Consider the following 15,026-nt stretch of genomic DNA (forward strand, 5'->3'; position numbering starts at 1 on the left):
CTAGAAAAGTGAATAGTAACTGTTGCTTCGCTGCAGTTCCATCTGCAATATTGTTTCTAAATTCATTAGCCAGTATCTTTCATTGTGAGTGTACCTTAGTCACATATATCATAAATAAAATGATGTTTAAATTTTACCCTAAAATTTCCATTAAATAAATTGAATGAAACCATTATTTCCAGTCACAAATGGAGTGGAAGAGGTACATAAGAAGTTGCTAATATATAGTTAGAAAAATACATTTATTTATCTCATTTATTCACATAGAAAATGGGGTCAAAATATTATTTTCTTCTTTTTTTATTTCTGTTCAATTTTACATTAAACTGAGAATGAACAGGGCTTCTAGATGATATAATAATAGTAATGAAGAAAACCTTGGAGTCACAGGTATATGAATGCTATAGAAGGCACTTGTTGAATAAGAATTATTTTTCTATTTTTACAACATGCAGTTAATTGATTTAAAGTGATATATTTCACTTTAATTCATTATGCAGTTGCTAGATCAAACGCATCTAGGAAAATTTCAAAAAAAAAGTATTGTGAGCACTTAAACTTACTTGCATTTTTTTTTTTTAATTATTTGACTTACCAATTTAGGGTTTAAGTATAATTATAAATTTGTATGAACTTAGATAGTATTTTAATAGTGTTTTTAGCAAAATGCCATAATTCTTTATGATTAATACAATAGGTTAACTTCTACCAAGAACATTTAGTTTCTGAACACCTATGTACACATAGCAAGTATGCATCTCATTTCATCACACTTCTTTAAAAAAGAAAACAGTAAGGCTTCAATAGACTTTTAATTCTATTAAGAGTGAGGATGTTCGCATATGAAATACCTCAGACTACCATGTAGGGTGTTGAAGTTCAGACTGATATGAAATGGAAAGCAATTTGTGAAACTTTGTTTTAATGTAGCTAGACCCTTCAAGACACTTACTAAATTAAAAAAAATAAATAAATAAAATCTTATTCTGTGCTTGCCAATTACAAAAGCAATCAAGGATGTGACAAAGACATAGATAAACATGGCAAAGTCACCATTTAAAAGGAAAAAAAAAATTGTCTCCAGTCTGTGACAGCTATTTCCCATCTACCGAGAGAGTCCTATCGGCCAAATACATCTACTGAGTTTTTAGAAAGGTGGACTCTTTTATTGTATGTTTTCTGATTTCTACACCTCACATCCATGTTACAATAATGGATATATCTGTTAGTGAGCTACTGGCATCTTCTTGCTGACTTGAAGCATACGACTTGAGCTTATTCAAAGGAAAGAGCATATGTGTCTCCTAGAAGTCAGGTAAATCTGGGCTTCAGAGGATAACTCAGCAAAATTAGGGTTCATTTCCAGAGTAGTTCTCCAGCTACCTTCATTCATTGGCTAATGAGGGACTTGCTTCACTTGTGGTAGCAGCGCAAATTTATGCAGAATTAAAGTAGATGGGTTACCACAGAACAGGTTTATTTATCTGAGAGTGGCAGCACTGCAGTGGCTGTCCTTCCCAGCAACCCTTCAAAGAGTCATTAAAGAAGCCATGCAGACAGTCTGAGGCTTTCAACTTTAATGCCATTTAATTAGTGGCTCTTCTTTAGGGAAATATAGGTTCTCTGCATGTGTGGACCTAGATATAATAATTCCAGGCAAGGGTATGGCAAGAGGTGGTACGAGACCATTCTTCAGTCAGAACACGAAGACTCGCAGTAGAAGCAGGAGAGACTGAAATGCTCACAGAATTTGAACTCAGTAAGGGGAAGAAATCATATTAGACCTTACAGGGAGAGATACGTTTGGGGATTTCTATTGTTCTGCATATATCTTGTGTTTTTCAAGATAAAACCTTTATTTAGGCTACTTACAATACTTTAGAGTCACAAAAGATAGAATAAATAAAACTTTTTTTTTCTTTTTTTATGAAGAAAGATTTTCAAGAGCACTTTGTGCTCTCTGCAGCTCAGCTATACAGATACAGAGACAGCAATAGCAAGAAGCAGCGCATAAATAAAATAAGCTCTTCTTGTTAATAAAAGCATTTAGAAATGACATGACTATGTTCTTAATTATAATAGCATCAGAACATAGCATAAGACCTTCACTCTATGGATTTAAAACTTATCTTACATTGAAGCTAAGGATATAAATACAGCTTCAAAGTCATCTTGCACTTGTTTTGTTTCTAATTTCATCCCTTCAGGCCTATTCTAAAGGCTTGGGAAGAGCAGAGGTAGTTTTCTCCTCATTTGCTGTTTGAACAGAACAAATTACAGTTTCATCAATGGATACAGTTGCACTTAGAAGGAGTTTTTAGGTACCACTAGCTTTATGTCAATAATTCAGCTCTGTATTACTTACATCAGGAATTGATCTTCTAGTTTAATTTTCATGTTAGGATAACTCTGAACAATTAACTTTGTTATTATTAACCATGGAGTTTCTTATAAAAAGCTGTAACAATTTACTGCCTTCCACTGTCTATTTCTTTCCATCACATCTAGCTAAGATGTAGTTCATCATAAGTCAGCACCCTGAGAAACACTCACACCTATCACTGATTTAAACCTTCTGTTCACAAACATCTGTGCTGACAGACCCCTGACTTCACAAGTGAGTTTTGGTAGTACAGTAAATGAAGCTAGTAGCTTGACCAGATCACCTGCTTTGATAGCATCCGCTCTGCTCCTTGCATGCCTTGAGTACTTTCTGGAAGTTGTCCTCTTAGTGATTCGTTTGGTATGTCTTTTCTGTTTCATCTTGTTAAAGATCATATTGTAGTGATCTCCATCTGTGAAACATAATGGTAATTGTTCTTGTTAATAAAGATATCCATTCATCAGATATGTCGGTGGGGCCCTTTCAGAAAATGATGTTTTTTTCCCCCAAAATAACAAAATTATGAAAGCACTTCTTTGGATGTAGACTGTGTGCATAAAACTGTATGAGAATTAGCTTCAGTAACTTCTCCCATCTGTTTCAGCTCTTAGTAATGTTTCGTTTCAAAAATAGATTAAAAAATGTTTATTATATTATTCTTCGAGAAATCCATAGTCTTTCCTTTGACACTGGATGTTTTCCTTTAAGTCACTTGTAGAAACAGAGTCAATTAACTGTAGGCAATCAACAGTGTGTGTATTCACACAAGACAAGACCAGTTGTAAAGATTTTTTATCAATAAAGTTTTCCAAGTACACATACTATTCTTGCAACTCATTTTGGCACTGCAATAAAAGAAGCAGGAACATCGAATTCCTTCTTGTGCTAGTCGAGATGGTTAATAATTTATTTTCCTAAGCCTATTTCCCTCACCATCCTTTCTATTTTTTTTCTCTTGATGAGGTCAAACTAGAGATTAAAGTCATGTTCTGGGATATCTATGACTGAAAAAAGTGTATAAAGCAGCTAGACTGTGGCTTGACATGTCTACCAAGATGCTGCTAGTCTCACTTAGTTTGGAGATGTGTGAGACCTTGGTTCTCTAATAGATCAATCAAGTAAAATTTTCTCATTTTGCCTGCCTGCTAAAGACAAGCTTGAGAAATAAAAGAGTCAAGAGTATGATCACAGAAAAGCCACTGCACTTTTGACTGAGTTTATTCCCCAGAAAGAAACGGGGAAATGTTTGGCACCAATCAAGAATACTAGCCTCTGGAAAAAAATGAGCAGTCTTTGGGGAATATTATCAGGGATTCAGTGCAGAATGAAGAGAGCAGCCAGTCACACCTCAGACTGCTCTCCACACTATTTAGCTTGTAGTGTTACGATCGATAGAAAGTTGTCTATAAATTTGGAAGAGTCAGCAGTTATACTTGGCTACCTGCAAAAGGCTTCCCTGAATTGACAGTATTATTCTATACCTTAAGAAATACAAAGAACCACATAGAATTAAACTAACGAAGAAATGAGGACAGTGCTCCTTTTCACTCTTCAGTATTTTTGTTCAGAGATGGAAATCTTTTTCTCATTCCCTCTGCTGTTTTTGTTTGCATCATGTTTACATGCAGTCCTCATCTTAAGGTTAACTGTCTTGTCTGACCATGTTTCCATCCCTTTTCTCCCATGCACAATATCATGCCAACTTTGTAAAGTGGTCTGCTTCCTGCCCTCCCAACTAACTCTGTGTTTTCTCTTTTGTTCTCCTATCTTGCTCTGGTATAGCAAATCTTTTGAGGGGCTATGTTAAAAATTTACTTGCTTCTTATTTAGGTCTACCTTTAAGAATCACCTACATGGTGCTTTAAAAACATTAATTAATCAGTGATAACATTGACATTGCTGTTATTTATTTATTTTTATATGAGAAAAAGGTCTTGATTATAAGTTGCTCTACAATCTTTTTAAAAGAGCTATGGCAAGTGTATTGCTGCTTCCTATTGTTTAGCTTTTCTGCTACATTGTATCTGAGAAGATTAGATTAAAGAAGCTTAGTTTAAAAGACTGAATTTCCTCATTGCATTTCCCATTTCAGCCTTTTTGATGCTGCAAAATCACATCTTGATAGAAAATATCCAGATCTTTTTTTTTTTTTTTTTTTTTTTTTATTTCCTGTGCAAAAATTGAAGAAAAGAAGAGTTTTGAATGAAGGAGTCAGTTGGTACTTGTTTTGCTTATATGAACAGTTCCAGTTAGAGTTCAGGAGTTATAGATCTGGGATGCAACCCTTAGGTTGCATAATGAGCATTCAGCTCATTATGTGTTTGAATTTGGATACATGTTGTCTTACCACGTCTGAGTACAAAGTATAAAGATTAAGAACATTCAAATATTTTTTTCCGTATTTTTGAATTTTGGAAGAAGTGCAAAACTGAACATTATTTTGTATGAAGGTATGTTTTCATTGAGAAACATTTTTCCAGAACTTTTTATACTTTGTCAATCCTAATATACCCTTCCTAATTGATTAATGACTAATTTAAAAAATCTGCTGTATAAAGTAGTGCAGAGGCTACTTGAATGACTGGAAAGTAAATCAATACCGTAAATAAAAATAAAACTAAGATTTTACTGAAAACTAAAAGCAAAATAGATGTAATATTCTTTTCTCTCACTTGAAAAATGTTCCTAAGTAGTTTCTCCTAATACCAAGAATATATGCCACATGCAGACAGACACATTGTCAGCTAGACACATTTTTACTTATACACCATTTGAAAGCGTAAACTACTGGTATTTTTCTTTAGATGTTAAGAAAAATGGCCTATTCCATCAAGATATTTATTCAGCTGTTTATCTTTTTATAAGACTAAAGGAGGAAAGATCATACTTGTGTTTTTCACTACATTTCCTTTTTAGTTTCCTCAGATGTCCTTAGTAAGCTTGTTTGAATGTGAAATGTCAAGTGTAATCCTGCAAGTCTAAGGTTTATGTTTTGACATTTGTGTGTGTGTGTGTGTGTGTGTGTGTGTGTGTGTGTGTGTTTTTCCTTTTGTGAAGATCTCCATGCCAATCTTCTACTGACAATATATACATTTTTAAGATGAAAGGAAAGAGCACTTACTACCTACTTATACAGAAGACTCCACAGGAAACTTTAAAAGATAATTTCACTCTTATTCCTCACACCAGTTTCATATGTGTATGTGTTTGCACAGCCTGGGATTAAAACCCTTCATGAACCCTAGTAGCCACAGCAAGATGTTTCCATCAAAATGAAGCTTAAACACAAAATGGAAGTGAACTCATAAATTTGGTAAAGAACAAGTTGATGTCTTTGGTAAATCACTCTTGGGCATTCTGAAGTATCTCTTATTCACTGCTTTCCACATACTGTGCAGAATAACTTTACCGTGGCAGAAAGAAGGATGCTTCAGGAGCTCTCTGCTAAGATGTGTGTGAGCTCTAAATACTTAGCTCCTGCACACTTCTGTGTGGCTCTGGGAATGGCAAACAGAGCTAGATCCAAAAATGAACTCTGAAGATGTATCCATTTAAAGGATCCCTGAATGAAACTCATTTCTTAAACAGCATAGTTCTTTAAATAAAGAATGGAGAAACAGAGGTAGAAATGGTATCCAAGAAGACTTGGGGTTTTCTTTACTGAAGCAGTCACTAGATATTCGTGAAAAGACTCCTTTTAGCAGGCTGAGAACAAAAACCTCCCCCTGCTCCCAGGCTATACAGTAATTAGGAAGCTGTGTAATTTCCCCTTTTCTATGCCCTTTCCTTGCCCCTGTATATCTTGGATTTTTAAAGCACTCTGGTATAACTGCAACTGAAGGATCAAAAAGGGCTTCTAGCTCAGAAAAATCTGGCAATTTGACTTTCTTCTGTGGGGCAGGACAAGCAAGTTTGCACTCTCTTTATGAAAAATGGGATCTGAATGAACTTCCCACATTCCTAGACAAGTACACAAAACCTGTAGTCATAGATAAAAGGAAGCATGATCAGAACTATTCTTCTACGCTGTATTAAAAAGGTCAGTGATCAGTACTGTATTTTTTATGGAGACCGTTTCTTTAGAGATCTGAGGACACATCAGACTAAATGGGTAACATGGGACTCCCATCTCAATTTTGTATCCTGAGTACCTATACAATAGATACTAAATTGCTTTATCTGATGATTGACATCTAGCTTTATGCAGAAGCCAATTTTCAGGATACAAAAACTGAGTTGCCTCTGAAGTTCAGAAGTCTCTGGAGCAAAGTGGTTATTGGAAAAATCATTCTGGGAGCACAGTTTTGGACTTAGAATCCTAAATTTTGCTAAAGCAATCATTAGATACTGTTAATCGATATGGGCCTTAGATATGCCTTAATATCCTTCTATAAATTAGATATAAAAGCACTTCTAAGTCTTGCTAAAAACTTTTGAGGTTAAATGTATCGAAACATATTCAGATATATGGTAGGAGATGCTAGTGAAGTTCTTAAATAGATGTTTATCAGCCTATGTACTGTAATTCTGCTAGCTTGTGTGTACAGCAGAAAGAGCATGAAAAGTAACACTAATCAGTTATGGTCAAGAGGTATTTCTAATAAATGCAGGAAAATTATAGAGAGGTGACTGATTTAAGATGAATCTCGTAATCTGGTGTTTAGCAATATAATAAAACTCTGTAATAGTGACTGAAATATCACAGTATCACAGCCATAACCTTTGCTTTTTAATGTACTGAAGATTTTACTATGTTGAACAATGATTGCTTGAATAACAGTGGCAATATTTATCCTTGTTGCTCATTAAGAAGTTATTACAAAGATACAAAAATGCATATATCTATATTTATATACAGAAATACGTATATGTAAAATGTAAGCACAAGTATGCAATTTTGCAATACACAACCTGCTTATCCAATATTTGTAAAAAATTAAGTTAAATAGCTGTTTGCATAGTGATTTCAACACATATTTCCTCTTTTTTTTACTGTTATATAAGTTTCAATGCACATACATATGTACATGCTCAATTTTGCACAGAAGCATCTGTGACTTCACAGGTCACCACTGGTCATCATGTGTGCTCAATAGGAAATTCTGTTATAATAGGAAAAAATCAGGTAATGGTACAATTTTGCCTGATTTTCCATCCCTAGTTATAGTTTTGTGGTACCTGATCTACGCTGTGATGGATTAGTTCCAATAACTGTATATGTCATGTTAAAAGTATATCCAAAAATAATGAATATCATTTCTTAATTCACATCATAGAACACTTGTGTATTCTTATTTACTTGTGTATATATATTTGAATTAATAGCCACTGAGAAGAGGTGTTAAAGCACAAAAAAGACAAATATCATTACCTTGGTGCACACTGAAGCCCATTAAAATGAGTCACACATTGAGAGGATCTTGCTTTTTTAAGTGATTTTTCTCATTTAAATTACACTTTCTCTTACAACTATATTGGAAAAAAACTGCTAGAGGCAAGAACATTCCTCAAAGCAGAAGAAAATACATACATATACATATACATATACATATATATATATATATATACACATATGTATGTATTATAGTATGGAAGCCCATTGATTTTTGCATGATTTTCAGTATCATAGTAGTTTTGGAAAGGCTAGACACAGTGTTTTGTCTAGAAATTGCAAATTTAGAGAAAAATTAGACCATTTTCCTTATCATAATAATAATAATATTAAAGTAAGTTAGCACAAGTGGAGACTTTTTTAAAAGAGAAAAAACCTGAAAAAATGGTCAAAGCATTCAGACATAAAGATCTGCCTGGACCCTTTTCGCTAGGAAGAGAATATTTATTTTTTTATGAGAAAATGATGCTCAATTATGCTTGCCCTTTCTGGACAAAATTATACATGAGTTGGGTAAGCTCACAGATTCTTCACCTCCTCAGTATATTTTATAATACACATAATTTACACAAACCATGTAAATTTCTGGGAAATACCAGTCCTGTCTAATAGGATGAACATTTCTACTGGTCTAATATTTAGCATGGAAACATGAAACCTTAATATCCTAGGAAGGAAAATGAGAGGTACCAAATGGACACATGTGACACTGGAACCTATAATTCTATGGAGAAAGGTAGAAGATGAAGAGCAAAATTAACATTCAGAAAATCAGCATCTGTTTTCTCAGTGTTTTCTCAAGCTTCACCTTGTGCAGAGAGACTGCACCTTGTTGTGCACAGCAAGGCACTACACAGCAAGGCATAAGCAGTCCAGGAGGCTCCTGTAATACATTGATGGTAACTTCTGGTCACAAATGGTGGAGGAGCCTACGAGGAAGAGTGCCCTACTGGACCTTGTCCTTACCAACAGAGAGGGACAGGTTAGAGATGTGAAGGTTGGGGGCAGCCTTGGCTACAGTGATCACGAGATGGTGAAGTTCAGGATCCTGCAGGAAAGAACTAAGGCAACAAGCAGGACTGCAACCCTGGACTTCAGGAGAGTGGACTTTGGGCTCTTCAGAGACCTAATTGGTGGAATCATGTGGGTTAAGGCCCTAGAAGGAAGGGGAGTCCAGGAGAGCTGGACAACACTTCCTCCAAGCTCAAGAGTGGTACATCCCTATGTACCTAAAAAATGCAGCAAAGGAGTCAGGAGACCTGCATGGGTGAGCAAGGAGCTCTTGGAGAAATTCAGACAGAAGAAGAAAGTACACAGAATGTAGAAGAGGGGACAGGCTACTTGGTAGACATAGGAATGCAGTTAGAGTATGTAGAGATGAGACAAGGAAGGCTAAGGCCCAGCTGGAACTGAGTCTTGCAAGGGATGTCAAGGACAACAGGAAGGGCTTCTTCAAATACATCAGCAGCAAGAGGAGGACTAGGGAAAATGTGGGCCCACTCCTGAATGGGGCGGGGGCCCTGGTGACAAGGGATACAGAGAAGGCAGAATTACTGAATGCCTTCTTTGCTTCAGTCTTCACTGCTGAGGGCAGCCCCCAGGAATACCAGAGCCTGGATGTGAGGGAGAAAGTCTGGAGAAGGGAAGACTTTCCTTTGGTTGAGGAGGATAGGATTAGAGACCTTCTGGGCAGGTTAGACATCCACAAACCCATGGGCCCGGATGGGATGCACCCATCAGGTGTACTTGAGGGAGCTGATGGATGTTGTTGCCAGGCCGCTCTCCATCATCTTTGAAAGGTCCTGGAGAATGGGAGAGGTGCCTGAGGACTGGAAAAAGGTCAATGACACTCCAGTCTTCAAAAAGGGCAAGAAGGAGGACCCAGGCTACTACAGGCCGGTCAGCCTCACCTCCATCCCTGCAAAGGAGATGGAACAGCTCATTCTGGATGTCTTCTCCAGACATATGAAGGAGAAGAAGGAGGTCAGGAGTAGCCAGCATGGATTCACCAAGGGGAAATCCTGCTTAACTAATCTGATAGACTTCTATGATGGAATGAGTGGCTGGGGAGATGAGGGGAGAGCAGTGGACTTTGTGTCTCTTGAGTTCAGCAAGGCTTTTGACACTGTCTCCCATAACATCCTCCTAGGTAAGCTCAGGAAGTGTGGGTTAGACGAGTGGACTGTGAGGTGGATTGAGAACTGGCTGAAAGGCAGAGCTCAGAGGGTCATCATCAGTGGCGTGGAGTCTAGTTGGAGGCCTGTGGCTAGTGGCATCCCCCAGGGCTCAGGACTGGGTCCCATCCGGTTCAACTTCTTCATCAATGACCTGGATGAGGGGACAGAGTGCCTCCTCAGCAAGTTTCCTGATGATCCCAAGCTGGGAGGAGTGGCTGACGCACCTGAGGAGAGCTGGGTGGAGAGGAACCTCCTGAGGTTCAACAAGGGCAAGTGCAGAGTGCTGCAGCTAGGGAGAAATAACCCCAGGCACCAGTCAAAGCTGGGGGCTGACCTTGTGGAGAGCAGCTCTGCAGAGAAGGACCTGGGAGCGCTGCTGGTTGACAAACTGACCATGAGCCAGCAATGTGCCCTTGTGGCCAAGAAGGCTAATGGTATTGTGGGGTGCTTTGGGAAGAGTGTTACCAGCAGGTCAAGGGAGGTGATCCTGCCCCTCCACTCAGCCCTGGGGAGGCCTCATCTCGAGTACTGTGTCCATTTCTGGGCTCCCCAGGACAAGAGAGACATGGAGCTACTGGAGAGAGTCCAGCGTAGGGCTACAAAGATGATCAGAGGGCTGGAGCATCTGCCCTATGAGGAACAGCTACGAGAGCTGGGCCTCTTCAGCTTGGGGAAGAGAAGACTGAGGGTGGAATCTTATCAGTGTGTACAAGTACCTGAAGGGAGGGTGTCAAGTGGAGGGGGACAAACTCTTTTCAGTTGTCGCATGTGACAGGACAAGACGCAATGGGCAGAAATTGAAGCACAGGAAGTTCCACCTGAGCGTGAGGGGGGATTTCTTCACTGTGAGAGTGACAGAGCCCCGGACCAAGTTGCCCAGAGAGGCTGTGGAGTCTCCTTCTCTGGAGATCTTCAAGGGCCACCTGGATGCAACCCTGTCTAAGATGCTCTAGGTGACCCTACTGAGCAGTGGTCTAGATGATCTCCAGAGGTCTCTTCCAACCTTACAGATTCTATGATTCTATGCGTTCCCATTGTTATTTGTATGTCAGATGTGATGTTAAATGCAAGAATTACACTGGGATAAGAGCACATGAGACAGGCTCATATTTCAAACATGGTTATAGTCTCTTAACAAGAAGAAAGAAACAAATGTTCAAGGAAGTTATCAGTTGATGAGTGTATCTGTGCTCATAATAACTTTCAGCTTTCAGCTGTGCATATAGCCAAAAGAATAAATCATAGTTATTTAGTTATGTATTTGTTAAGATCAGTCTTGGTTCTTTGTTTTGTTTGTATTACAGTCGTATGACAGGAAAAAGAAAACAAGGAAATAAACAAAATAAACCTTCTCAAAGTATATTTGCACTGTGGAATGAAAAAGGCACAGGTTGCAGCTTCTGCACCAATTGCTAGTGGTTCTGTACTGCTTATCCCCACCATCACACTCACAGAATCACACAGAATCACAGAATTGGTAAGGTTGGAAGTGTCCTCTGGAAATCATCTAGTCCAACCTCCCTGCTCAAGCAGGGTCACATAGAGATGTTAGACAGGCCTCCAGGTGGGCTTTGAATATTTCCAAAGAAGGAGACTCCACAGCCTCTCTTGGCAAACCATTCCAGTGCTCTGTCACTCTCACAGTGAACAAATTCCCCCTCACGTTCAGGTGGAAATTCCTGTGATTTGTACTGAATGTATCATCCACATTTGACTTTTGAAGCCTGAGAAGCATGGCAAATTAGCCTCCTTCCACAATTTTATTCAGCACTAGTAGAGAAGGGATGATTTATTTCTTCTCAGTATCTGAGTCTGAGAATGCTTTAAAGGTCCCATTTTAAGCTGTAGGAAAAGCTGTATATATTCCTTCTGTTTTTTATTTTGTTTTTGAAATGGCAATGAAATTGGATGGGAAGAGAATTTTTAAAAAGGGAAAAGCTTCGAATGTGTTCTACTTTCAATATCCCTCTCAAGCTTTTAAAATACAATTAATATATAAAAATTGAAAATTTGAAGTATTTGCTAGCACTTCTTACAAAAAGAACAAAGCAATGCATGTTTTACATTAGAACTGTTGACAGAAATGGCTTGCAATTTATCTTATTCTTTTTTGTCTTGTAGAGTGATATATAATAGGTCAATGCTATTTAAATTTAAATATCGTTAATAAAGTTTTGGCTCTTGAAAAGTCTGTAACCTTGATTCTGGTCCTGATTTAACACAAGATAAATGCTTCCTGAGATATACAGTTTTCAACAGGGAATTGCAATTTGCAGTAAGGTGTGCTGGGAAAGAATTCAAGACAGCAGCCTTCCTTCAGCTTTAGATTTGTGAGTTTCTCTGTGGGAGAAGCAGAATTTGGATACATAGCTTTGCTAGAGAATTAAATGTCTTCAGACTACCTAAGTGGCCAAAAGTGAGGGGAAACAAGAATCCTTGAGGGCTACTCTGAGATACACTTATCTCTTGGGCCTGGAAAAATGAGTGATCAGAGACTGACTATACTACTGAATTTTTAGCGGCTGACAGAATTTCCTTTAAATCACAATGAAAATATTTGGGCAAAAGAGGGAGGTCAGTTGATGTGAAGCTTCATGTGTTGGAAAATCTACTTTTGTTGAAGTCCTGAAACATTCAAAGGAATGTTAAATAAACATGCATATCTTTACAGAGAACCTTTTGAGTATTGTAAATCTGAGGTACAACACATGACACACCAACAAGCAGAACAAGTAACTAAGATTAGAAGAAACATTTTCATCTTAAAAAAAAAGAATTTAATTGTATACAACTCTGCCAAGCTTGAGCCATTGAACTATTGTTTGTTGTTGTTTTTAATGGCTTATACTTGTATTGGGCTGAAATTCTTTTAGGCATATTAGCAAAACACACACATACACAAAACCCAGTTCAAAGTCATTGACTGGTACCAGATACAATAAATTAAAGATCTGATAAAGACTACCTGTGAGTGTTTCCCATCACTCACCACTCAAGTCCAGTTCTGTGCCCAGTTTTGGGCCACTCACTACAAGGCAAATGTTGATATACTGGAGTGAATTCAGTGAAAGCCCACCAGGATGGTTGGGGGCTGGAGAATTTGCCCTGTGAAGAGAAACAGAAGGACCTGGGCTTGTTCAGCTTGGGGAAGAGATGATTTCATGTGGATGCTGTCAGTCATCTGAATGCTTTCTCCACTCCCTTCTGAGAAGTCTACTCGCCTGTACTCAAAGCCAGCTCCTAGTAAGGAAGACTTTTTGAGAAGCCTCAGCTGACCTCTTCACGAAGAAGCAGGAAGAAGCCTCAGAGGACTTCCCTTTCAAATAGCTCTTCAGAGAAGGCTCAGTAGGGGCTCCCCTTCCTTTGTGTGGGAACTGCTTTTAACCTGAGGCTGTCGTGTTTGACCCTGGTCTGAGCTGTTTTGCAGTAGCATTGCCACCATGCCTGTGACTGGCTATGTTCACCCTTCGTTCAGACCCTGATCCTAGCTCAAATGGACTTCCCAGTTTGCCTTGCACTCACCTCAACACTGTGGGCTTGTCTGGCCATCACTGGATGGTGTCTGACCCTGATTACTGTTTCCAGACCTGATCCTGACCCTGCTTTGCCAAAGTAACTTATGGGGTTGACCTTAACCCTGCTTTATCACCATGGACTTGTTGGGTCACCGGCACTCTTGGCTGAACCCAATTATTATTGCTAGACCTGCCCTGCTTGTCTCACTTGGGTCCTGTGGGACTGGGCCCTTGTCTGATGTGACTGTCTCTACCTACCTTGGCATGCTTGGAACCTGATTCCCCTTGTTGCCTCCTGACATATCCAATTGCAGTCCTCCATGGCCAAAAGAGGGGCATAGCTAGGGAAAGTAGGGCCAGACTCTTCTCAGAAGTGCACAGTGAAACTGCAGAAGGAAATAGATGTAATTTATTGGAAATTTAAACTGGATGTGAGTGGTTTAGCCCTGAGACAGATTGCCCAAAAGTGCTGTAGACTCTCCATCTCTGCAATATTTCAAAATTCAGCTTGTCAAGACCCTGAAAAACCTGACCTAACTTTCAAGTCGTCTCTTTTTTAAGCAGGAGTTGGGATGATGTTTGAGGGTGCTGTGTGGTGATAGCATGGATTATAGTTTTTGAGAGGTAGCATTGACTAATTTGTTCCAAAGATAAAATGAAATACATAAAAGAAAAAACAAATTTCTTCAGTATATCCTGTATATTATTCTGACTATGTCTTACTTTGTGTCTTGGGAAAACTGTGGTGCCACTTACAATCTAATTGGAATCTATCTAGGAAATTATGTTTTTAGCACTTTTGCTCTTGTCCCAGTAGAAAGACCACAGCTACAATGGACTTTCATATAGGTTGTGTAGCTATGTAATTACTGTCCGCAATGTAGTTTATTTTACTGAAGCAGGTTAACTGTGTCATAGACCCACTAATTGTTATTGGCCACTCTCTTTAGCTCTGTCAGCTCTGTCATAAGGGTCAAGTTCTCTGCAGAAAGGGGAAATAAACTTTATTCACTTTATTACTTTGAATAATCGTAGAGTCTTGCTCCAGAACAACAGAAACCTAGGAGACAGAGTTATAATATAACCACAAATGTGTTAACATAAGCCAACAAATAAACAAGAAACACATCTGAATGAGATAAATATTTATGTAACCTGCACATTGATAAGAAACAAACTAGTGCAGAAAATCTGCATTTTTCTCTTCTTTGCAAATTAGCTTAATTTAAGTAATTGTGATTTCCATAATTCACTGCATTTTCAGGTGGTAATAGTCATTTTTTTTTAGGATGCTGACAGCAGCTAGTAAAATGATTATGCAAACATGCATCTATGTTTCCATATTAACAGCACAATTTATCAAATTAAGTGAGCCCTTTTTTGGACGATAGGTAATGAAGATCAGTGACATTACGTCTTCAGTAATGATTTTTCTCTAATTAATTTTCTCAACATATTTCTGGCTGATATCAAAGCTCCTAGCAACAATGAGACTATGTCACTGAACTGATTTCACTGCATATATCACTAAATTTGATTTGTAGTTCAATATAATCTTT

Source organism: Rhea pennata, chromosome 2 (assembly GCF_028389875.1).
Source record: "Rhea pennata isolate bPtePen1 chromosome 2, bPtePen1.pri, whole genome shotgun sequence".
NCBI lineage: Eukaryota > Metazoa > Chordata > Aves > Rheiformes > Rheidae > Rhea > Rhea pennata.